This window comes from Bufo gargarizans, chromosome 1 (genome assembly GCF_014858855.1).
Source record: "Bufo gargarizans isolate SCDJY-AF-19 chromosome 1, ASM1485885v1, whole genome shotgun sequence".
NCBI classification, from domain to species: domain Eukaryota; kingdom Metazoa; phylum Chordata; class Amphibia; order Anura; family Bufonidae; genus Bufo; species Bufo gargarizans.
The window spans coordinates 160,358,940-160,385,707 of record NC_058080.1 but is presented as its reverse complement, the minus strand read 5'-3'; the positions used below and the strand labels follow the sequence as shown (position 1 = coordinate 160,385,707).

The window sequence follows — 26,768 nt, the reverse complement described above, 5'->3', positions numbered from 1 at the left end:
AAGGGTACAAACGAATTTCCAAGGCATTAGATATACCATGGAACACAGTGAAGACAGTCATCAATAAGTGCAGAAAATATGGCACAACAGTGATATAACCACGAACTGGACATCCCTCCAAAATTGATGAAAAGACGAGAAGAAAACTATTCTGAGAGGCTACCAAGAGGCCTACAGCAACATTAAAGGAGCTGCAGGAATATCTGGCAAGTACTGGCTGTGAGGTACATGTGACAACAATCTCCCTTATTCTTCATATATCAATATGTCTGGGCTATGGGATAGAGTGGCAAGACAAAAGCCTTTTCTTATGAAGAAAAACATCAAAGCCAGGCTACATTTTGCAAAAACACATCTGCAGTCTCTCAAAAGCATGTGGGAAAAGGTGCTATGGTCTGATGAAACCAAGGTTGAACTTTTTGGCTATAATTCCAAAAGATATGTTTGACGCAAAAACAACACTGCACATCACCATAAGAACACCATAACCACAGTGAAGCATGGTGGTGGCAGCATCATGCTTTGGGGCTGTTTTTCTTCAGCTGGGACTGGGGCCTTAGTTAAGCTAGAGGGAATTATGAACAGTTCCAAATACCAGTCAATATTGGCACAAAACCTTCAGGCTTCTACTAGAAAGCTGAACATGAAGAGGAACTTCATCATTCAGCATGACCCAAAGCATACATCCAAATCAACTCATCCTGAATCTGATTGAAAATCTGTGGAGTGATCTGAAGAGGGCTGTGCACAGGAGATGCCCTCACAATCTGACAAATTTGGAGTGTTTTTGCAAAGAAGAGTGGGCGAATCTTGCCGAGTCAAAATGTGCCATGCTGATAGACTCATACCCAAAAAGACTGAGTGCTGTAATAAAATCAAATGGTGCTTCAACAAAGTATTAGTTTAAGGGTGTGCAAACTTATGCAACCACATTATTTTATTTTTATATTTTTTCTTCCCTCTACCTAAAAGATTTCAGTTTGTTTTTCAATTGAGTTGTACAGTTTATAGGTCACATTAAAGGTAGAAAAAGTTCTGAAACGATTTATCTTTTTACATCACAGAATCCTGACATTTTAACAGGGGTGTGTAGACTTTTTATATCCGCTGTACATTTACTCTTGCATCCAGTCGTACATGAAGATGCGCCCTCATGATCAACCACTGGAGTACAACTGTGACTCCAACAGCTGTCCAGCACCAATAGCCAGGACCGGAGAAAGCTCTGATCTTTGGCATTTAATGTCCATATATTGTACATAGGGGCCTTTATGAACAATGATTATACCAAGTAAAATGTTTCATCTTTTTTAGACATAGAAATGAAAGGCATGTAGGTTCCCCGTGTTCACTAGATGTCCTAATAGTGTTCAGTGTTTCCTGTATAAAAAGTTTCTAGGCGTGTAATGATTGCCTGTAAAAATGATAGAAGACCTCCAGTCTAACTACAAAGTACGGCATCTGACATGAACACTGAAAAGCCGCTCACACTGCTCTGCTTACACAGAGTGGGAAATCATTTAGACAAGTATTTTGATGGGAATGAAAATTGGATGAATGGTACAGCTACACAGAAATTTCTGTTTTCATCCACCCAGAAGGAAATGATTACAATGATGCATAATACGATTCCCATTGACATGTATCCCCAGTTTATGTAGACTGCTTTAAACTGCACAGCCCCATGCTTGGAATCCTTGTGTGGTCTAAGTACAGCAACTGAAATTGCTGTTTGTTTCCTCTAAATAAATATCACACTTGCCTGTACATTTCAGGTTATAGCACTACAGCATTGACTTATAGGTGTTGTTGTGTTATAGGTTCATTGGCCCAGATGATGGCCTTTTGAACTTAAACAGGTTTTCCAGGACTAGAATATTCTAATCACGATTTTCTATCGCAAATATCGGCACTTCGAGAATTCACGAAGGTGTAGAATATACTGCTATATCTTCGTAATCGCAAATAATCTAGATTTTTTTTTTCATCAGTACCCGCCCTGCTTCTTGCTTGTGGGCCAATGAGAAGGCTGCAATATTTTTTGTCTGAGCTTAGCAACATCCCTAGCAACCAATAGGAAAGTTTCCTACCCCTTACTGTATAAGAACCTCCCCAGCAGCCATTTTCTGCAGTTTTTTGAAGTTCTAAGAGAGAGAGCAGTGACATTGCTGTGCTCTGTGCTTTACTGTGTCATTACATTAGATAGTTAGCTCATATATATATATATATATAATACAGATAGTTAGTGGGAGATAGTCAGTGTAGGTTAGATAGTGATATAGTGTAGCTGATCCAGTGCAGGGTGTTAGGTAGTGTGATAGGAATTACTGTACTGTGCATTTTCTCCAGTTTCAAGAAACTTCTAGCAACTTGAAAAATGTAGCAAAAGTGAGCCACGTCTGTATTGTGCGCGCAATACATGCATATTACATTGCCGATATTCGCAATCAAGAAAATAATGACTGGAGATCACGAATTCTAGAATTTTAAAATTTATGGCGAATATTAGGCCAAAAAGGCGCAAAATATTGCAAAAACTAATATTGCCCATGCTGCTCGTCACTATCCAGGACCCCCAAACATTTTGACGAAGACCCAGAAATGATTTAAAATAATAAAATCATATTATGTTTTTCCCATCCTTTTAAAGTATACAAAAATGTATACGTTAAACGGATGCCTCAGACTGATGCCATACAATGGCTTCCGTTCACCATAGTGTTCCATTGTAAAAAATAAATAAATTATATATATATATATATATATATATATATATATACACTTTTTTTTACTGGACTGTGCAGGATACTAGAACGTGGTGTGCTGTTAGGCAGGGAATAATAAAAAAAAAACATGAAAACAAAAAACAAAAGCAGAAGATGTCAGGAAGGGGTTAATGGAGTGAGTTGCAGGATATGTGATGGACTCACTGGCACACTGATAACTGTATTGACACCTGTATGAGACCTGCACCTGCATCATATAACACATTGGCCAGAAATGTTTTTTATTGACTGCCAGTAAATGGGGACGTGGAGCCCATCATGATCTTATCTCTCATTGTTCAACCACTGGTAGAGTCTAATCAACAGGAGCAAAAATGAAATTTGCCTACTTGTCTCTAAATACAAGTTAATTGCAGATGTCATATAAAAGAAAGTACATTAATGGGGAACAAAACAGAATAAAAGATGCGTTTTGTGCTTCAATTTTACATTTACTTATGACCAGTATTTTATTAGAAAAAAGCATGCTATGGAGAGAAAATTCCACACAGGAAGTCATCAAACCCCGATCGGCCCTGGGGTGGGATTATTTTCTTCTTTTGTTATCTTTTTTTTTCTCCCCATAAGCAGTTTTTCCTGAACTCAAAAAGCATTCGTTAGTAACTGTAGCCCCCAGCTACATCACATGAGCACCCTGATCTTTTACCTATTATATCACAGTGTTATTGTCGAATGTGCGAGACTGTGTGTGTGTGTGTGTGTGTGGGGGGGGGGGGTTATATTTCACTATGGCTGTGTGTATGGGGGTTATATTTCACTATGGCTGTGTGTGGGGGGTTATATTTCACTATAGCTGTGTGTTTGTCGGGGGGGGGGCGTTATATTTCACTATGGCTGTGTGTGTGGGGGGGGTTATATTTCACTATGGCTGTGTGTGTGTGTGTGTGGGGGGGGTTATATTTCACTATGGCTGTGTTTGTGGGGAGGGGTTATATTTCACTATGGCTGTGTGTGGGAGGGTTATATTTCACTATGGCTGTGTGTGTGGGGGGGTTATATTTCACTATGGCTGTGTGTGTGTGGGGGGGTTATATTTCACTATGGCTGTGTGTGTGTGGGGGGTTATATTTCACTATGACTGTGTTTGTGGGGAGGGGTTATATTTCACCATGGCTGTGTGTGTGTGGGGTGGTTATATTTCACTATGGCTGTGTGTGGGAGGGTTATATTTCACTATGGCTGTGTGTGTGGGAGGGTTATATTTCACTATGGCTGTGTGTGTGTGTGGGGGGGGGGGGTTATATTTCACTATGGCTGTGTGTGGGGGGTGGTTATATTTCACTATGGTTGTGTGTGGGGTGGTTATATTTCACTATGGCTGTGTGTGTGGGAGGGTTATATTTCACTATGGCTGTGTGTGTGGGGGGGTTATATTTCACTATGGCTGTGTGTGTGGGAGGGTTATATTTCACTATGGCTGTGTGTGTGTGGGGGGGGTTATATTTCACTATGGCTGTGTGTGTGTGGGGTGGTTATATTTCACTATGGCTGTGTGTGTGGGAGGGTTATATTTCACTATGGCTGTGTGTGTGGGGGGGTTATATTTCACTATGGCTGTGTGTGTGTGGGGTGGTTATATTTCACTATGGCTGTGTGTGGGAGGGTTATATTTCACTATGGCTGTGTGTGTGGGAGGGTTATATTTCACTATGGCTGTGTGTGTGTGGGGGGGGGGGTTATATTTCACTATGGCTGTGTGGGGGGGGGGGGGTTATATTTAACTATGGTTGTGTGTGTGGGGAGGTTTATATTTCACTATGGCTGTGTGTGTGTGTGTGGGGGGGGGGGTTATATTTCACTATTGCTGTGTGTGGGAGGGTTATATTTCACTATGGCTGTGTGTGGGAGGGTTATATTTCACTATGGCTGTGTGTGGGGGGGTTATATTTCACTATGGCTGTGTGTGTGTGGGGGGGTTATATTTCACTATGGCTGTGTGTGTGTGGGGGGTTATATTTCACTATGACTGTGTTTGTGGGGAGGGGTTATATTTCACCATGGCTGTGTGTGTGTGGGGTGGTTATATTTCACTATGGCTGTGTGTGGGAGGGTTATATTTCACTATGGCTGTGTGTGTGGGAGGGTTATATTTCACTATGGCTGTGTGTGGGGGGGGGTTATATTTCACTATGGCTGTGTGTGTGGGGTGGTTATATTTCACTATGGCTGTGTGTGTGGGAGGGTTATATTTCACTATGGCTGTGTGTGTGGGGGGGTTATATTTCACTATGGCTGTGTGTGTGGGAGGGTTATATTTCACTATGGCTGTGTGTGGGGGGGGGTTATATTTCACTATGGCTGTGTGTGTGTGGGGTGGTTATATTTCACTATGGCTGTGTGTGTGGGAGGGTTATATTTCACTATGGCTGTGTGTGTGGGGGGGTTATATTTCACTATGGCTGTGTGTGTGTGGGGTGGTTATATTTCACTATGGCTGTGTGTGGGAGGGTTATATTTCACTATGGCTGTGTGTGTGGGAGGGTTATATTTCACTATGGCTGTGTGTGTGTGTGGGGGGGGGTTATATTTCACTATGGCTGTGTGTGTGGGGGGGGTTATATTTCACTATGGTTGTGTGTGTGGGGAGGTTTATATTTCACTATGGCTGTGTGTGTGTGTGTGGGGGGGGGTTATATTTCACTATTGCTGTGTGTGTGTGGGGGGGGGTTATATTTCACTATGGCTGTGTGTGTGTGTGGGGGTTATATTTTACTATGGCTGTGTGTGTGTGTGGGGGGGGGGTTATATTTCACTATGGTTGTGTGTGGGGAGGGGTAATATTTCACTATGGCTGTGTGTGGGGAGGGGTAATATTTCACTATGGCTGTGTGTGTGTGGGGGGGTTATAGTTTACTATGGCTGTGTGTGTGTGTGTGTGGGGGGGTTATATTTCATTATGGCTGTGTGTGTGGGGAGGCGTTATATTTCACTATGACTGTGGGGTGGGGGGTTATATTTCACTATGGCTAAAAATTACTTCTAAACTGAGAGTCCTTTTTAGTAAAATAAACACATACCATATCAAAGCTTTAGCCCTGTCTAGTATAACCAGAGTGGTTGTGCTTTTATCTAGCATATGCATGAGAGCTGCAATATAGTGCTTGCTGTAAGTGGGGTGTCTTCTTGGAAGACACTTGCTTTTATGCATAATAAGTTGAAAGCATTTTTGAAGAGAAAGTATATGAGCACATCTAACTATCCAACGATATGAAGAGTAGGCTGAAAAGAAAATAGGCTGCTCTCCTTGCTTTAGATTGAATCCTGTAATTTCAGACTATTCTGAATGTAGATTTCTCCCAGTAATTAATAAGAACATTTGCTATACCTGACACATAGTTCTCCAAGTAAAACTTCAACCTTAAGGCTGGGTTCAGACCTGAGCGTTTTACAGCGCAATCCTACGCGCTGTAAAACGCTCAACAGGCAAGAACCAATGATTCCCTATGGGAATAGTTTTCACCTGAGCGTTTTACAGCGCGTACGATCGCGCTGTAAAACGCCCGACGCCCCAAAAAGTACAGGAGCTTCTTTGGGGCGTCTTGTCGCGCGTTCCTGTACATAGACTTCAGCGGGAACGCGCGACAATGGGCATTTGCTTGTCTCTGTATGCGCGATTGCAAACGCCCGTACAATCGCGCATACAGAGCGTACGTTCAGTACGCTCAGGTCTGAAACCAGCGTAAGACAGGACTTCTAAAGCAGATGTGATTCTTCTCTCAGTATCACAGTTAAATAACAGGATTGTTGTTTTATACCAAAACTATCTGGAAAGCAGTTTTATTTAATAGAACTATCTTGGACTGAGTACATGGACTACATCTGGCATCACTGGGGGTTGTTAATGCATCGGTAATGGAATAGTCCTCTCAAATGCAAAGTCCAAGATATGAACTATAGATAACAAGCATGTGGCTGAAGGTCCTTTTTCAGGGGTGGAGTATCGGGGCAATTATCAGGGAAGAATGTTTGTACAAATGCTTGTTCCTAATAATTATCCAATGTAACACCCAATGAACAATCAAACACTTGTTCTTTGGTGATCACATCATTTATGCAGGACATAAAATCATTCTTTCCAGAAGGACGCCCCTGTCTACAAAATTAATCTGTATGGGGGTGATCCATCACAGTAACAATTGTTCATCCCCATAGAGAGGGCATTATTGCTGCACATAAATGCAGCTTTCGACTGCTTGATAATTGGCTCTCAGTCAGCCAGTGTAAAAGTGCCTTAAGACACCAATTTTTTTTACACTGAATGACTTCATGTAGCTAAATGTACAGCTAAATGTACAGTAGTATTAGACAGAGGAAACTTAAGGTAACTTAAGAATACAATGTTGTTAATTTTCACAGAAATTTTATAATCCTTTATCAAGGTTTTCCATAGCAAAAAATTGTCAACAGGCTCAGAGTGGGTTAAAAAAAATAAAAGAACTGATACTTACCGACCAACAGAAGCTTCCATTCCAATGCTGGTCTGTACTTGGTGGTCCAGTCTTGACACATTAAATGCCTGGAAATGCTCACTCAACCATTCACTGGCTGCAATTGATACTGGCTGATTTGGCATTTACTGTGTCTTGAGACAGGACAAGAAATTACGTAGAAGTCTCCCCCAATTCTCTAAAAAGGAGTACGACCAGATCTTAAAGCATTTCTCAGTATTGAACCCTCAGTACACGACTCAAGAGAATGATCATGACCTCTCTAAATTGATGCTGAAAAGGACTCCCATATGCCATGGCATATCCAGGTTTTATTCTATCATCAACTGGACCGTACCCCCTCCACCGTATCTATCTAGCTGGTCAACTGAGCTTAAAAAGTCATTTAATGAGCCGGAAACTATGTCAATTTTGCAATCATCTATACCCAAAATCACATCAACAAGGCTTCAAGAGTCGCACTATAAGTTAATCTCTAGGTGGTACAGAACTCCTGTTCTTTTAAACAAGATCAATCCAGAGATTTCCACGCTCTGCTGGAGGTGCGGTGGTGGGGTTGGTTCCATTACACACATCTGGTTTTCATGCTCTAAAATTGCCCCTCTGTGGCAGAAATTAAATCAGATACTCGCTGACATATATGGGACACGTGTAGAAGTAGACGAAGAACTCGTTCTACTGGGACTCTATAACAAAACACATAATATCCTTAAAGACCGACTATTTCCTTTCTTACTTGCGGCGTTAAAGACCATCATACCTAGACACTGGTTGAGTGTAGAAATACCCACTATACAGGATTGGCTAACGGAAGTCTTAACTATTAGCCGGTTCGAGAAACTTAGATGGACTATTGCCGGCAACCCCAAAAAGTACCTCGGGATCTGGACCAAGTGGAGCGATTATGTTTCTACAAACAGGATCTCCAAATATTTTAACTGAAATATATCTTTAACAAGTGATTTTTTTTTTCCTTCTTCTCTTTCTTAGATTACTTACTAAGAACATGTGACAATTTTTGTTCCCCACCGTTTGACCCCTTGTTTTGTTTTCCTCTCCCTCCCCTCCCATCCCCCTTTCCTTCCTTTCCCTTCACCATTCTACGAGTCCTTCTTTGACTGACTCATATTGGTTTATTCGAATTGTTCTCATATTCAATAAATGCTCTCCTTGTTATGAATCTTGAATAGATTATACACTGGATGATAATCATTAGAAGTGTTTTTTCACTTGTGATTTTTCTTTCTTTGTTTAGAACTAGGAAATAATATCTTTTTGTTGTTGTAATAGGATATATTGCTTACATATATGTATTTGTAATGGTGATTGTTACCTCATTCCATACTACTGTAAGCTTTTATTGCTTTTATTATGCTTGTTAATAAAAACAAAATTTACAAGAAATTACGTAGATTCCCGCAGGGACCAAGAATTAGAATATCGGTGGAATGCAGAGATGGGTATTGGTTCTTTTATGTGTTTAACCCAATTTGATCCGGCTGCAAACATCCTTTTTCCCACTGACAAATCTTTTTACGGATTACATTATCTCTGCATTTATTTTGTGATGATGCCTTTTTTCTCAATACAGAGACAAGTTGGAGTAAAATTGCAGCAATTACAGTATGCAGTCTTCTTGGGCATGATGCCACAAGGTTTATCCCCTGAATTTAGGGATATTCTGCCAATCTTCTCTGCAGATCCTCTCAAGCTCTGTCAGGTTGGATGGGGACCGTCAGTGAATGTTCGATTGGGATAAAGTCAGAGCTCTAACTGGCCACTCAAGTACATTCACAGAGTTGTCCCTAAGCAACTCCTGTGTTGTCTTGGATGTCTGCTTAGGGTTATTGTCTTGTTGGAAGGTGAACTTTTGGCCAAGTTTGCGGTCCAGAACACTATGGATCAGATTTTTATTAAGAATATCCATGTACTTTGCTCCATTCAACTTTCCCTCAATCCTAACATGTCCCCCTGAAATACACCCCAAAGCATGATGCTGCCCCATGCTTAACTTTAGGGATGGTATTGGGCAGGTTATGAGCATTTCCTGGTTTCCTCCAGATATGATGATTAAATTCAAGTTAAAAAGTTTAATCTTGGTTTTAACTGACTGGAAAATCTTTTTTTCTCACAAATTGAAAGTTCCTTTGGTGCTTTTTTTCAAACTCCAGGCAGACTTTCATGTGTGTTTTACTGAGGATATGCTTCTTTCTGGCCACTCTGCCATAAAGACCAGATTGGTGGTGTGCTGCAGTGATGGTTGACCTTCTGGAAGTTTCTCCCACCTGCACACAGGATTTTTGGAATTCAGGCAGAGTGACCACTGGGTTTTTGGTCATCTCTCTTACCCAGGCTCTTCTCCCACGATTACTGGGATGGACAGCTCTAGGACAAGTCTTGGTTGTTCCAAGCTTTTCCCATGTAAGAATTATGGTGGTCACCATGTTCTTGAGGACTTTCAGTTTTGAACCTTTTTCCAGATCTGTGCCTCCACATAATCTTGTCTCTGAGCTCTATAGGCAGTTCTTTCCTCTTTGTGGCTTGCTTTTTGCTCTGATATGCATTGCCAGATATGAAACCTGATATTGACAAGGATATGTCTTTCCAAATCATGTCCAATCAACTACATTTAACACAGATAGACTCCAATTAAGGTGTAGAAATATCTCAAAGGATTTCAAGAGAAATGGCAGGTCCAAGAGCTAAACTTTAAATGTCATAGAAAAGGGTCTGAACACTTATGTCCATATGAAATTTCAGCCATGCTAACCCTGCCTTCTGAGGTTCTAGCGGTGCCCCAGCTGAGTTGGTGACCTCTTCCTCCTCCTCAGCCTTCTCCTTGTGCTTCCACTGAGCCCCCGCTGTCAGGTGGGAATGCATCAGCAGCACGTCTACCAGCGTGCGCATGTAGTTGCGCATCTTCTGATCAGTAACAGACGTTTTTACTAAATTTAGTTCCCTGTCAGCAATGCAGAGCAGGGTTTTTTCACTGGCAAAAATGGCTTAATGTAAACCATCAATGTAACATATGAATTTTAGAAATTTAGGTCCTTGTCCCCTATGCAGAGCAGGGGTTTGTATACGGCTAAAATGGTAAAATGCCACCCAAGAATGTAACAGACGATTTATAGAAATTTAGGTCCCTGTCACCTATGCAGAGCAGGGGTTTATTCACGGCAAAACTGGGTTAATGTTACCCACTAATGGAACAGACTATTTAACAAAATTTAGGTCCCTGTTACCTATGCAGAGCAGGGGTTTTTATATGGCAAAAATTTTAAAATGTGACCCGAGAATGAAAGTTGTATTTTTGAGGATTAATTTTATTATTGAACAACAACCATGTTCTCAATGAACCCAAAAAACTAATTAATATCAAAGCTGAATATTTTTGGAAGTAGTTTTTAGTTTGTTTTTAGTTTTAGCTATTTTAGGGGGATATCTGTGTGTGCAGGTGACTATTTCTGTGCATAATTATTAGGCAACTTAACAAAAAACAAATATATACCCATTTCAATTATTTATTTTTACCAGTGAAACCAATATAACATCTCAACATTCACAAATATACATTTCTGACATTCAAAAACAAAACAAAAACAAATCAGTGACCAATATAGCCACCTTTCTTTGCAAGGACACTCAAAAGCCTGCCATCCATGGATTCTGTCAGTGTTTTGATCTGTTCACCATAAACATTGCATGCAACAGCAACCACAGATTCCCAGACACTGTTCAGAGAGGTGTACTGTTTTCCCTCCTTGTAAATCTCACATTTGATCATGGACCACAGGTTCTCAATGGGGTTCAGATCAGGTGAACAAGGAGGCCATGTCATTAGATTTTCTTCTTTTATACCCTTTCTTGCCAGCCACGCTGTGGAGTACTTGGACGCGTGTGATGGAGCATTCTCCTGCATGAAAATCATGTTTTTCTTGAAGGATGCAGACTTCTTCCTGTACCACTGCTTGAAGAAGGTGTCTTCCAGAAACTGGCAGTAGGACTGGGAGTTGAGCTTGACTCCATCCTCAACCCGAAAAGGCCCCACAAGCTCATCTTTTATGATACCAGCCCAAACCAGTACTCCACCTCCACCTTGCTGGCGTCTGAGTCGGACTGGAGCTCTCTGCCCTTTACCAATCCAGCCACGGGCCCATCCATCTGGCCCATCAAGACTCACTCTCATTTCATCAGTCCATAAAACCTTAGAAAAATCAGTCTTGAGATATTTCTTGGCCCAGTCTTGACGTTTCAGCTTGTGTGTCTTGTTCAGTGGTGGTCCTCTTTCAGCCTTTCTTACCTTGGCCATGTCTCTGAGTATTGCGCACCTTGTGCTTTTGGGCACTCCAGTGATGTTGCAGCTCTGAAATATGGCCAAACTGGTGGCAAGTGGCATCTTGGCAGCTGCACGCTTGACTTTTCTCAGTTCATGGGCAGTTATTTTGCGCCTTGGTTTTTCCACACGCTTCTTGCGACCCTGTTGACTATTTTGAATGAAACGCTTGATTGTTCGATGATCACGCTTCAGAAGCTTTGCAATTTTAAGAGTGCTGCATCCCTCTGCAAGATATCTCACTATTTTTGACTTTTCTGAGCCTGTCAAGTCCTTCGTTTGACCCATTTTGCCAAAGGAAAGGAAGTTGCCTAATAATTATGCACACCTGATATAGGGTGTTGATGTCATTAGACCACACCCCTTCTCATTACAGAGATGCACATCACCTAATATGCTTAATTGGTAGTAGGCTTTCGAGCCTATACAGCTTGGAGTAAGACAACATGCATAAAGAGGATGATGTGGTCAAAATACTCATTTGCCTAATAATTCTGCACTCCCTGTAGGTCCCTATCACCTATGCAGAGCAGGGTTTTTTTCATGGCAAAAATGGTAAAATGTCAACCAAGAATGTAACAGACGCTTTTGCACCCTGCTCCCCGTTTTCCTGTGCTGGTGCCTCTGTGCGAGCACCGTCTCTTCCTTCAAACTGCACACGTCACTCACATGACCTTGATTCCATGTGGGGTCTAGTACCTCATCATCCTCCACATCATCTTACACCCACTCTTTACCCCTGTCCTCCTTGTTGGTCTGCAGACTGCAGAAAGCTGCAGCAGTTGGCACCTGGGTTTCGTCATCATCAGAGACGTGCTGCGGTGGTCTTCCCATATCCTCATCCTGAAACATAAGTGGTTGGGCATCAGTGCATTCAATCTCTTTCACTTCTGGGCAGGGCTATGTGGATAGCCCATGAAAACCCTGCCAGCAGAGTCATCAAAAAGCATAAGAGACTGCTGCATGACTTGGGGCTCAGACTGCTTGCCTGATTTGCAAGGGTGTGAGTTGAAAGACAGATGGCCATGGGCTGTAGGTGCCAACTCTGAGCTTTCAGCAGGGAACTGGGTGGGAGAAAATGTGAAGGAACTGGAAGCACTGTTAGCCACCTAATCTACTATCGCCTGTACTTGTTCTGGCCTCACCATTTGTAGAGCCGCATTCGGGCCTACCAAATAATGCTAAAGGTTCTGTCACCTACTCGCACCTGAGAAAGGTGTTTCACTTGGGCGTGTAGCTTGCTCAGATTGACCATGTCCTCTACCTGCAACAGTTGCTCCACCAACAGCAGCAGCATCATGACCAGGGCCACGTCCCTTATTTGACGCTCTCTTCATTCTTTGCGTTCACCCAACAAACTAACAGATGGTTTATGTCAGGCAACAATGTAACCGCCAATAGTCAAAAATTAAGTTCACTGACAGTAAGGCTGTGTCGGTGTCATAAAGACAAATTTAATACAATTACTTCACGATCACAAAAAATTAGAATTTGTCAACCAACAATGTCACAGCAGTATTTAACAGTTTTATTGGACTGTCAGAAATGCTGTATAATCCACAAATGTACTATCTAGCACAAAAAGCATGTTTTTTTTCAAACAACAATATAATAGCAGTATTAAACGGTTTTAGGGGACTGTCAGAAATCCAGCACAGGCCGCAAATGTACTATATAGCACACAAAGTGAGTTTTTTTCAAAAGACAATGTCACAGCAGTATTTAACAGTTTTATTGGACTGTCAGAAATGCAGCACAGGCTTCAAATATACTATCTAGCACAAAAAGTGTGCTTTTTTTTAACCAACAATATAACAACAGTATTTAACGGTTTTAGTGGACCGTCATAAATGCAGAGCAGGCCACAAATGTACTATCTAGCACAAAAAGGGTGTTTTTTTCAAACAACAATATAACAGCAGTATTAAACGGTTTTAGTGGACTGTCAGAAATGTAGCGCAGGCTGCAAATTAACTATCTAGCACAAAAATGGTGTGTTTTTTTTTCAAACAACAATATAACAGCAGTATTTAACGTTTTTTGTGGACCGTCATAAATGTGGCGCAGACCTCAAATGTACTATCTAGCACAAAAAGTGAGTTTTTTTCAAACAACAATATAAAAGCAGTATTAAATGGTTTTAGTGGACTGGCAGAAATGCAGTGCAGACTGCAAATGTACTATCTAGCACAAAAAGGGTGTTTTTTTTTTCAAACGACAATGTAGCAGCAGTATTTAACGGTTTTATTGGACTGGCAGAAATGCAGCACAGGCTTCAAATGTACTATCTAGCACAAAAAGGGTGTTTTTTTCAAACAACAATATAACAGCAGTATTAAACGGTTTTAGTGGACTGTCAGAAATGTAGCGCAGGCTGCAAATTAACTATCTAGCACAAAATTGGTGTGTTTTTTTTTTCAAACAACAATATAACAGCAGTATTTAACGTTTTTTGTGGACCGTCATAAATGTGGCGCAGACCTCAAATGTACTATCTAGCACAAAAAGTGAGTTTTTTTCAAACAACAATATAAAAGCAGTATTAAATGGTTTTAGTGGACTGGCAGAAATGCAGTGCAGACTGCAAATGTACTATCTAGCACAAAAAGGGTGGGTTTTTTTTCAAACGACAATGTAGCAGCAGTATTTAACGGTTTTATTGGACTGGCAGAAATGCAGCACAGGCTGCAAATGTACTATCTAGCACAAAAATAGAGTTTTTTTTCAATCGACAATGTAACAGCAGCATTTAACGGTTTAAGTGAACTGTCAGAAATGCAGCGTAGGCTGCAAATGTAAAATCTAGCACAAAAAGTGTTCTTTTTTCAACCAACAATGTAACAGCAGTATTTAACGGTTTTAGTGGACTGTCAGAAATGTAGCGCAGGCTGCAAATTAACTATCTAGCACAAAAATGGTGTGTTTTTTTTTCAAACAACAATATAACAGCAGTATTTAACGTTTTTTGTGGACCGTCATAAATGTGGCGCAGACCTCAAATGTACTATCTAGCACAAAAAGTGAGTTTTTTTCAAACAACAATATAAAAGCAGTATTAAATGGTTTTAGTGGACTGGCAGAAATGCAGCGCAGACTGCAAATGTACTATCTAGCACAAAAAGGGTGTTTTTTTTCAAACAGCAATATAACAGCAGTATTTAACGGTTTTAATGGACTGTCCGAAATGCAGAGCAGGCCGCAAATGTATTGTCCAGCACAAAAAGTGGGCTTTTTTTAACCAACAATATAACAGCAGTAATTAATGGTTTTAGTGGACTGTCAGAAATGCAGCGCAGGCCGCAAATGTACTATCTAGCACAAAAAGTGAGGTTTTTTTCAATCGACAATGTAACAGCAGCATTTAACGGTTTAAGTGAACTGTCAGAAATGCAGCGTAGGCTGCAAATGTAAAATCTAGCACAAAAAGTGTTCTTTTTTCAACCAACAATGTAACAGCAGTATTTAACGGTTTTAGTGGACTGTCAGAAATGCAGCGTAGGCCGTAAATGTACAATCTAGCACACAAAGTGTGTTTTTTTCAACCGACAATGTAACAGCAGTATTTAACGGTTTTATTTGACTTTCAGTAATGCAGAGCCAGTGTCAGAAAGAGAAAAAAATTGCTTTAGGTCACACAAATATGTGATTGCAATTGAATTATTTTAACTGGCAGAAATGCACTGCAGGCCGCAAAGGTACTTGACCGCAAAAAAAAGGGAATTTGTCACCCTGGAATCTAACAGATGGATATAATTAATAGATTTTCCCTGTCAGATATTCAGCACAGGGGTACTTCAAAGAAAAAAAATTGAATATGATTCAATGTACCTCCAGCCACATAATCACAAGTTCTTTTCTGTCAGGTGAATGCCTAATTTTTGGGGCCTGTACTGGCCTACAGTAAAATTGTTATCCACTGAACGTCTAATATACCTCCAGCCACATAATCACTTGTTCTTTTCTGCCCGGTGAATGCCTAATTTTTAGGGGCTTAACTGGCCTACAGTAAAATTCTTATTCAATGACCGCCTAATGTACCTCCAGCCACATAATCACTTGTTCTTTTGTGTCCGGTGAATGCCTAATGTTTGGGGCCTGTACTTCACTGGCCTACAGTAAAATTGTTACCCACTGACCACCTAATATACCTCCAGCCACATAATAACTTGTTCTTTTCTGTCCAGTGAATGCCTAATGTTTGGGGCCTGTATGTCACGCCCTGCCCTGTGGGTGTTCTGAGGAGATCTGTCAGAGTTGCTGCACGTGACTCGATTTGACAGTTTTTGTTGTGTGTTTGAACTGAATCCCACCTCCTCCCAGGTGTTGTTCTTTAGGTAATTGGTGAGGATATTTATTTCTCCCTCTCCCTATAGCCTTTGCGGGTTATAGTTCTGCCTTGTGTGAGCTCTGGAAGTTTGGTGGATCATCAGCTCCAACGCATCTCTAGATAAGTCCTTTTCCATTTTTTCCTTCTGTTTCTGTTTTTACTAGGCCTCTAGGGTGACGCTAGCTTCTTCGGTTGTTGAAGGAGCTGGGTGTCTCTTTCCCTCTTACCTACAGCTGAGGGTTTGGTTCAGTGTGTTAAAGTCTTAGGAACGTGGGCATGTGCATATCTATCATCGAGATATGCATATGGAAATATCAGCTTAGGGAAAGTGTTTTAGGGATTGCTAGGTGGTGACCCCTTTGTTCCCTAGCATTTGGGGCCTTGTCAGTTGTTTTGTTTGCCTTATCGTGTTCGGTTTCCTTCCCTTATCTTACCTACCTTGACGCTGTTTTCCACTAGCCTGCAGTAAAATTGTTATCCACTGATCATCTAATATACCTCCAGCCACATAATCACTTGTCCTTTTTTTCAGGTGAATGCCTAATATTTGGGGCCTGTAGTCCACTGTCCTACAGTAAAATTGTTGATCAGTGACGGCATAATGTACCTCCAGCCACATAATCACTTGTTATTTTCTGTCAGGTGAATGCCAGATTTTTGGGTCCTGCACTCCCGTGGCCTAAAATAAAAGTTTTATAGGCTCTAGCAGGGCACATTTTTGAGAGTTTCATTTTAAGATGCATAAATATGGCCCATGATTAAAATACATATTTTTTGTGTGAATGATTGCCATTGACCCCCCTCTGATATGTCACTGTCCATGTTGTGGGACTATTTGTGCACTTCTAGTAAGTATTTGGTGGCTGAAAATATGACCTGAAAATTTTTCAGGTTCACCTGCCAATAATATGAATGGGGCATGCCACAAACGCATGGTTCGCAAACATTTGATCGCGAACGCGCGAACGCACAATGTCCTGGCCGATGTTCGTCCATCATTACAAATAAGTGCACCAGTGAAGTGCGTATATTTTTTTCTTTCTGTACAATTTCAACACATAATTCTTCAGAAGTGAACTGAGAATATATTTTTCTTTTTGTACTGAAATAGGCCACTAAACGCTTTTAGCAGAAATAAATGCACCAGTGAAATGCGTATATATTTTTCTTTCAGTACTGGAATAGGCCAATAAACACTTTCAACACATATAACGGCAGAAGTGAACTGAGAATATATATTTTCTTTTTGTACTGAAATAGGCCACTAAACGCTTTTAGCAGAAATAAATGCACCAGTGAAGTGCGTATATATTTTTCTTTCTGAACTAAAATAGGCCAGTAAACTCTTTCAACACATATAACTGCAGAAGTGAACTGAGTGCATATATATTTTTCTTTCTGTACTGGAAAAAGGCCACTAAATGTATTTGCCGCAAATACAGTGGGATGCGAAAGTTTGGGCAACCTTGTTAATCGTCATGATTTTCCTGTATAAATCGTTAGTTGTTATGATAGAAAATGTCAGTTAAATATATCATATAGGAGACACACACAGTGATATTTGAGAAGTGAAATGAAGTTTATTGGATTTACAGAAAGTGTGCTATAATGATTTAAACAAAATTAGGCAGGTGCATAAATTTGGGCACTGTTGTCATTTTATTGATTCCAAAACCTTTAGAACTAATTATTGAAACTCAAATTGGCTTGGCAAGCTCAGTGACCCCTGACCTACATACACAGGTGAATCCAATTATGAGAAAGAGTATTTAAGGGGGTCAATTGTAAGTTTCCCTCCTCTTTTAATTTTCTCTGAAGAGTAGCAACATGGGGGTCTCAAAACAACTCTCAAATGACCTGAAGACAAAGATTGTTCACCATCATGGTTTAGGGGAAGGATACAGAAAGCTGTCTCAGATATTTCAGCTGTCTGTTTCCACAGTTAGGAACATATTGAGGAAATGGAAGACCACGGGCTCAGTTCAAGTTAAGGCTCGAAGTGGCAGACCAAGAAACATCTCGGATAGACAGAAGCGACGAATGGTGAGAACAGTCAGAGTCAACCCACAGACCAGCACCAAAGACCTACAACATCATCTTGCTGCAGATGGAGTCACTGTGCATCATTTAACCATTCGGCGCACTTTACACAAGGAGATGCTGTATGCGAGAGTGATGCAGAGGAAGCCTTTTCTCTGCCCACCGCACAAAAAGTGCCGCTTGAGGTGGGCTAAAGCACATTTGGACAAGCCAGCTTCATTTTGGAATAAGATGCTGTGGACTGATGAAACAAAAATTTTGTTATTTGGCCATAACAAGGGGTGTTATGCATGGAGGAAAAAGAACACAGCATTCCAAGAAAAACACCTGCTACCTACAGTAAAATATGGTGGTGGTTCCATCATGCTGTGGGGATGTGTGGCCAGTGTAGGGACTGGGAATCTTGGCAAAGTTGAGGGACGCATGGATTCCACTCAGTATCAGCAGATTCTGGAGACCAATGTCCAGGAATCAGTGACAAAGCTGAAGCTGCGCCGGGGCTGGATCTTTCAACCAGACAACGACCCTAAACACTGCTCAAAATCCACTAAGGCATTTATGCAGAGGAACAAGTACAACGTTCTGCAATGGCCATCTCAGTCCCCAGACCTGAATAGAATTGAAAATCTGTGGTGTGACTTAAAGAGAGCTGTCAATGCTCGGAAGCCACCAAACCTGAATGAACTAAAGATGTTTTGTAAAGAGGAATGGTCCAAAATACCTTCAACTAGAATCCAGACTCTCATTGGAACCTACAGGAAGCGTTTAGCAGCTGTAATTTCTGCAAAAGGAGGATCTACTAAATATTGATTTAATTTCTTCTTTGTGGTGCCCAAATTTATGCACCTGCTTAATTTTGTTTAAACAATTATAGCACACTTTCTGTAAATCCAATAAACTTCATTTCACTTCTCAAATATCACTGTGTGTGTATCCTCTATGATATATTTAACCGACATTTTTTATCGTAACAACCAACGATTTATACAGGAAAATCATGACGATTAACAAGGTTGCCCAAACTTTTGCATCCCACTGTAAGTGCACCAGTGAAGTGCACATATTTTTTTCTTTCTGTACAATTTCAACACATATAACTTGTGAGACAGTGACAGGTCTCACACAGTTTAGAGGCAAGGAAGGGGTGAATAGTGCGGTCCACACCCTTATTCCACCACAGGTGAGACCAGCTGGAGGTACTCAGGCTGGCATAAAGCACCTCCCAGGGTGTCAGTAAGGGGGGGTGGTACCCGTGGACAGAGACCTGGAGGCTCTGTGAATGTGGTCTCAGCCGGGCGAGGCTGAGGGACCACAAGGCTGGGAGATAGCCTGGACTGACTTTGTTCAGCCTGGAGGTGAGATAGACTACTGGCTAAGAAAGCCGCATGTGATGACCGTGTGTGAATGGTGCTTTAGGTAAGTCAGGGATATGACTGTGTTTAGGTAGAGCCCAAACGGGCAAGATGTTTATTTATTATTGTTCTATTATTCTATTTTTGCTGGGGTGCCACAAAAAAAGCATTGTTTGTTCCTTGAACCTGGTGTCCTGAAGCTGTATCTGTGAGGATGATCCTCTGAAAGAAAGCTTCCCCATCACAAACTGCAGAAGTAAACTGAGAATATATTTTAATTTTTGTACTGAAATAGGCCAGTAAACGCTTTTAGCAAAAGTAAATGCACCAGTGAAGTGCGTATATATTTTTCTTTCTGTACTAAAATAGGCCAGTAAACGCTTTCAACTCATATAACTGCAGAAGTGAACTGAGAATATATTTTTCTTTTTGTACTGAAATAGGCCAGTAAACTTTTTTTGCAGAAATAAATGCACCAGTGAAGGTCATATGTATATATTTTTTTTGTGTACTGAAATAGGCCAGTAAACGCTTTTAGCAGAAATAAATGCACCAGTGAAGTGTGTATATGTGTTTCTTTCTGTACTTAAATAGGCCAGTAAATACTTTCAACACATATAACTGCAGAAGTGAACTGAGAATATATATATATATATATATATATATTTTTTGTACTGAAATAGGCCACTAAATGTATTTGCCACAAATAAGTGCACCAGTGAAGTGTGTATATTTTTTTCTTTCTATAATGAAATAGGCCACAAAACGCTTTCAACACATATAACTGCAGAAATGAACAGAGAATATATTTTTCTTTTTGTAATGAAATAGGACACTGAACGCTTTCACCACATATAACTGCAGAAGTGAAATGCATATATATTTTTCCTTTTTGTACTGAAATAGACCACTAAACTCTTTCAACACAAATAACTGCAGAAGCGAAATGCGTATATATTTTTATTTTTTCACAGATATAAGCCACTAAAGGGTTTTCAACATAACACTTGCATCCCAATAACAAGAACAAATTGCTGGAATGCCAGAGCTGTATAATGGCTATTTGGATCCCCAAATAACGTTGCCCTGCGTAAATTGCTTTTTTTCCACAATGAGGTTTTTCTAGCACTGGCCATAGCGATTTCAGACGTCTCTCCCTGCACTAAGATCCTGTGAAATGATTCCTTCCTATCCTTTCCCTGCACTTGTAAATCGCTTTTCTGGTACTATCCCTAATGCCTTCTGACGTCTCTCCCTGCTCTAAGATCCTGTGAAATAATTCCTCCCTATCCTTTCCCTGCACTTATAAATATTTTTTTTATTTTTATTTTTCACAATGTTGTTTTTCCTTTTGCTGTCCCTAGCGCCTTCTCACATTTGTCCCTGCAGTCAGAACACTGGAAATGTCTGACTCTAAGATGGCCACCGTATTTATAGGGCTGTAACATTACAGGGTTGGCTGGCTGCTGATTGGCTGCATGCATGATATTATGGGTCAGCCCTCCTTTGCAGAGTTCCTTGCCCCATGTCTTCACACATGTAGCCGCCATTTTAGCTGAAATTTTAGGAAAAATTGTGATTCGTTACCTGAAATTTTTCCTGAAATTCGGATCGTGACGTCGGCGCATGATGTCACTCACTCGGTTATGCTCCTCCCACTTCATTAATGAAGCTGGCATGAGTGTGCCTGACTGAGTGAGTGACGTCACCTGCTGGCATGACTGCTGCTTTTATAGTGAGTACTGTTATAGAAGAAAGCAGAGCCATTAAAAGATTTTACATATAAAGTCTACTGTGTGCCCTGTGGTGTAATGGGGGTCACTATTCGCACAGGGACAATATGCTGTGACACATATGATACTGTGACCAGCATAAGATCATCTTATGCTGGTCACAGTATCATATGTGTCACAGTATATTGTCCGTGTGTGAATAATGACCCCCATTACATAAGATGCTATACAGGGAGTGCAGAATTATTAGGCAAGTTGTATTTTTGAGGATTAATTTTATTATTGAACAACAACCATGTTCTCAATGAACCCAAAAAACTCATTAATATCAAAGCTGAATATTTTTGGAAGTAGTTTTTAGTTTGTTTTTAGTTTTAGCTATTTTAGGGGAATATCTGTGTGTGCAGGTGACTATTACTGTGCATAATTATTAGGCAACTTAACAAAAAACAAATATATACCCATTTCAATTATTTATTTTTACCAGTGAAACCAATATAACATCTCAACATTCACAAATATACATTTCTGACATTCAAAAACAAAACAAAAATCAATCAATGACCAATATAGCCACCTTTCTTTGCAAGGACACTCAAAAGCCTGCCATCCATGGATTCTGTCAGTGTTTTGATCTGTTCACCATTAACATTGCGTGCAGCAGCAACCACAGCCTCCCAGACACTGTTCAGAGAGGTGTACTGTTTTCCCTCCCTGTAAATCTCACATTTGATGATGGACCACAGGTTCTCAATGGGGTTCAGATCAGGTAAACAAGGAGGCCATGTCATTAGATTTTCTTCTTTTATACCCTTTCTTGCCAGCCACGCTGTGGAGTACTTGGACGCGTGTGATGGAGCATTGTCCTGCATGAAAATCATGTTTTTCTTGAAGGATGCAGACTTCTTCCTGTACCACTGCTTGAAGAAGATGTCTTCCAGAAACTGGCAGTAGGACTGGGAGTTGAGCTTGACTCCATCCTCAACCCGAAAAGGCCCCACAAGCTCATCTTTGATGATACCAGCCCAAACCAGTACTCCACCTCCACCTTGCTGGCGTCTGAGTCGGACTGGAGCTCTCTGCCCTTTAACAATCCAGCCACGGGCCCATCCATCTGGCCCATCAAGACTCACTCTCATTTCATCAGTCCATAAAACCTTAGAAAAATCAGTCTTGAGATATTTCTTGGCCCAGTCTTGACGTTTCAGCTTGTGTGTCTTGTTTAGTGGTGGTCCTCTTTCAGCCTTTCTTACCTTGGCCATGTCTCTGAGTATTGCACACCTTGTGCTTTTGGGCACTCCAGTGATGTTGCAGCTCTGAAATATGGCCAAACTGGTGGCAAGTGGCATCTTGGCAGCTGCACGCTTGACTTTTCTCAGTTCATGGGCAGTTATTTTGCACCTTGGTTTTTCCACACGCTTCTTGCGACCCTGTTGACTATTTTGAATGAGTGCTGCATCCCTCTGCAAGATATCTCACTATTTTTGACTTTTCTGAGCCTGTCAAGTCCTTCTTTTGACCCATTTTGCCAAAGGAAAGGAAGTTGCCTAATAATTATGCACACCTGATATAGGGCGTTGATGTCATTAGACCACACCCCTTCTCATTACAGAGATGCACATCACCTAATATGCTTAATTGGTAGTAGGCTTTCGAGCGTATACAGCTTGGAGTAAGACAACATGCATAAAGAGGATGATGTGGTCAAAATACTCATTTGCCTAATAATTCTGCACTCCCTGTATGTGTGTCATCCACACATCCCCCGTAGTAGTGTATCATCTATACATCCCCCTCATAACAGTGCATCATCCACAGATCCCCCATAAAAGTGCGTTATCCACAGATCCCCCATAGCAGTGTCATCCACAGTTCCCCCCAAAACAGTGTCATCCACAGGTCCCCCCAAAACAGTCCATCATCCATAGGTAACCCCAAAACAGTGCGTCATCCACAGGTCCGCCCATAACAGTGTCATCCACAGGTCCCCCATAACAGTGCGTCATCCACAGGTCCCCCATAACAGTGTGTCATCCACAGGTCCCCCCAAAACAGTGCATCATCCACAGGTCCCCCCATAACAGTGTCATCCACAGGTCCCCCCATAACAGTGTCATCCACAGGTCCCCCCATAACAGTGCGTCATCCACAGGTCCCCCCATAACAGTGTCATCCACAGGTCCCCCATAAATGTGTGTCATCCACAGGTCCCCCCATAACAGTGCGTCATCCACAGACCACCATTAGTTCAAAACCCACCAAAAGCACACCTTTTGGTTCAAATTTTTTTTTTCTTATTTTCCTCCTCAAAAATCTAGGTGCGTCTTATCATCAGGTGCGTCTTATAAAGCAAACAATACGATACATATGATTATTCAACAGGGTTAAGGCCCATTTACACAGGCCGATGATCGGGCGAACTACAGCAATTAATAAATAATGAAAGTGGGGCACACTCTAAAAGTATAGGGATCTTTATTAACACTGTTGGTAATAAATGCAATAAAATGACAGCAAATATAAAATAAAAATTACAGAAAAAATGTTAAAATACAATAAATGTTGACAGTAAGATTAAACCTTAGATTGTAAATGACCATAAAACAAAATAGATAAAAATATATATATAAAAATATATAGGTAAAAATATATTAAATAGGACACTATGGTCAATAAGTGCATGGATCCCAATATAAACTTTGAGTACGGATAACCGGTCACAAATTGTAAACTCACTGGTTACTTGGTACAAAGTCCCATACAAGGTTAGTATGGTGTTGTATATAATTTTGCAGAAAGTCCTTGCTTGCCAATATTGGCAGGGATCGGAAGCGTATGCAGCCTGTAAGTTTAGCGTTATACGATGTTCAGGCTGTTCATGCGCACAGCGGCGTCCCGCTGTATTTGATTTAACAAAGCAATCGCTTATCGAAGATTTGTAGAGGCTTACCCGAGGGTCTCTTGGAGCTGGATATTAGGCTCTCGACTCGGCGTACCCGTCTTGGTTCCGGTCTCAAGAGCTGGTGTCCAGGTTTAAATTTTTAAGCGCCAGTGGAATTTGTTTGTTGCACGCGGTGTCGATGTCTTTCATCACCAGCGTGGCAGCGGTAATTCACGTCAGCGGCTCTCTGGTTAAATGACAGTTGTCCAGACTTCCTCGGTTTTGTAGGGTCAGTACACCCAATTCTATACAAGGGGGGTAGATTGTTCCAATAAAGAAAACTTGTATTCCGACCATTCAATCCTGGGCAAACACCAAGGGCCTCTACCGCTGTGGCAGATGTGGCAACTGTAAACTGACCTCGCTCCCTGCTCTGAAGCTCACAGGAACTCCAACATGCTCTCAGTTGGAGTTCCTGTGAGCTTCAGAGCAGGGAGCGAGGTCAGTTTACAGTTGCCACATCTGCCACAGCGGTAGAGGCCCTTGGTGTTTGCCCAGGATTGAATGGTCGGAATACAAGCTTTCTTTATTGGAACAATCTACCCCCCCTTGTATAGAATTGGGTGTACTGACCCTACAAAACCGAGGAAGTCTGGACAACTGTCATTTAACCAGAGAGCCGCTGACGTGAATTACCGCTGCCACGCTGGTGATGAAAGACATCGACACCGCGTGCAACAAACAAATTCCACTGGCGCTTAAAAATTTAAACCTGGACACCAGCTCTTCAGACCGGAACCAAGACAGGTACGCCGAGTCGAGAGCCTAATATCCAGCTCCAAGAGACCCTCGGGTAAGCCTCTACAAATCTTCGATAAGCGATCGCTTTGTTAAATCAAATACAGCGGGACGCCGCTGTGCGCATGAACAGCCTGAACATCGTATAACGCTAAACTTACAGGCTGCATACGCTCCCGATCCCTGCCAATATTGGCAAGCAAGGACTTTCTGCAAAATTATATACAACACCATACTAACCTTGTATGGGACTTTGTACCAAGTAACCAGTGAGTTTACAATTTGTGACCGGTTATCCGTACTCAAAGTATATATTGGGATCCATGCACTTATTGACCATAGTGTCCTATTTAATATATTTTTACCTATATATTTTTATATATATATTTTTATCTATTTTGTTTTATGGTCATTTACAATCTAAGGTTTAATCTTACTGTCAACATTTATTGTATTTTAACATTTTTTCTGTAATTTTTATTTTATATTTGCTGTCATTTTATTGCATTTATTACCAACAGTGTTAATAAAGATCCCTATACTTTTAGAGTGTGCCCCACTTTCATTATTTATTCATTATTTATCACTTTCAGACTGGGTGTTGTCTGTTAAGTGGGTGCACCTCTGTGTGGTTCTCCACCTCATTTTAGTGCGACATTCCCTGTTTCATGAACTACAGCAATTACTGATGCTTGTTCCAATTATTTCCCCATTTGAACAAGGCCAACGATCACCCAATAAAGGAGAAAAAGGTGAGCAGAGTAGAACACACAAAATGCCTATGTTTTTTTGAAGTTGAAAATAATATATATATTTATATATATATATATATATATATATATATATATTAAGTAAAAAATTATAATATATATATATATATATATATATATATACACACACAGTCCTGATCAAAAGTTTAAGACCACTTGAAAAATGGCCTTAATTTAGGTCGAGGATCGTCCAATGTCTTGACGGACAGCCAATTGGATCCTCCGGCTCAGGGCTGATGAAATTTTTTTGGGTCTTCCACTTGACTTTTTTGTTCCATAACCCTCAGGATCATTTAAGAAATTCCAAATTACTGTCTCACTGCATCCCACCTCAGCAGCGATGGCGTGCTGTGAGAGACCCTGCTTATGCAGTTCAACAACCTGACCACGTTCAAAAAGGGAGAGTTTTTTTGCCTTTGCCATCACAACGTGTGACTACCTGACGAAAATGACAATGAATTCACATCTTTGCACAGATTTGGCCTTTTAAAGGCATATGGTCCTAAAATTTTGATCATCTGAAAAACTGCCTGTTTCAGTTTAATCGTTATTTTCAATTAATTGAATGCTCAAAATATGTTTTGTCTCACTCTCATTTCTTCTTGTTGCATGTTGAAGCTCTACTTGGAACCTTGTTAAGATCCAACAATGTAGATTATGATTTTTTTCCATTTTTCAAGTGGTCTTAAACTTTTGATCAGGACTGTATATATATATATATATATATATATATATATGTGTGTGTGTTAGACCTAGACCATGCTGTAATAAAAAAAATTGCCCCAAAAGACAGACCTGAAGGTTGAAAAAACACCACTGCAAAAAAAAGCCTATTTATTCTGCATCACTGTCATAGACATCCATCTGGAACGTTTTGCTGCCTAAAAATGCTTAAAAAAACACCAGCTAAAAACACACTAGAAGCCTCAAAATGCCACATAACACCCAAAACCTATGTGCAAACTCACCCTACTGTATATATGGAATATCAAAAGTAGTTTGATATTTGTCATTAGTTGCATCTCATGAATTTCAAATATGAACAAAGAAATTAAACATTTATCCATTCTTCACATTTGTTCTATTGCCTTGTGAAGTTATTTTGAATAACATGAAAGCGATATGCCATGTTAAAATCTTGACATGTGCAAATAGGTTTGGCATTGTATGATTCTAATTAAATTCAGAAAAGAAATGTTAAACTGGAGCCGACAAGTGAAATACAGTATGTGCATATAATGTGTAATAAATTATGTAGCCGAATGCTTGGCACCTCAGTGTACACCATCAAGCTTAAGAG

The 26,768-nt window shown here is 40.7% G+C and overlaps 1 protein-coding gene across 1 annotated transcript in view; it reads right to left on the bottom strand.

The window, feature by feature from the left end:
• Nucleotides 1-26,768, bottom strand: part of MARCHF1 (membrane associated ring-CH-type finger 1) — a 426,345-nt gene that overhangs the window by 270,064 nt on the left and 129,513 nt on the right. The gene's annotated exons all lie outside the window — the stretch shown is intronic.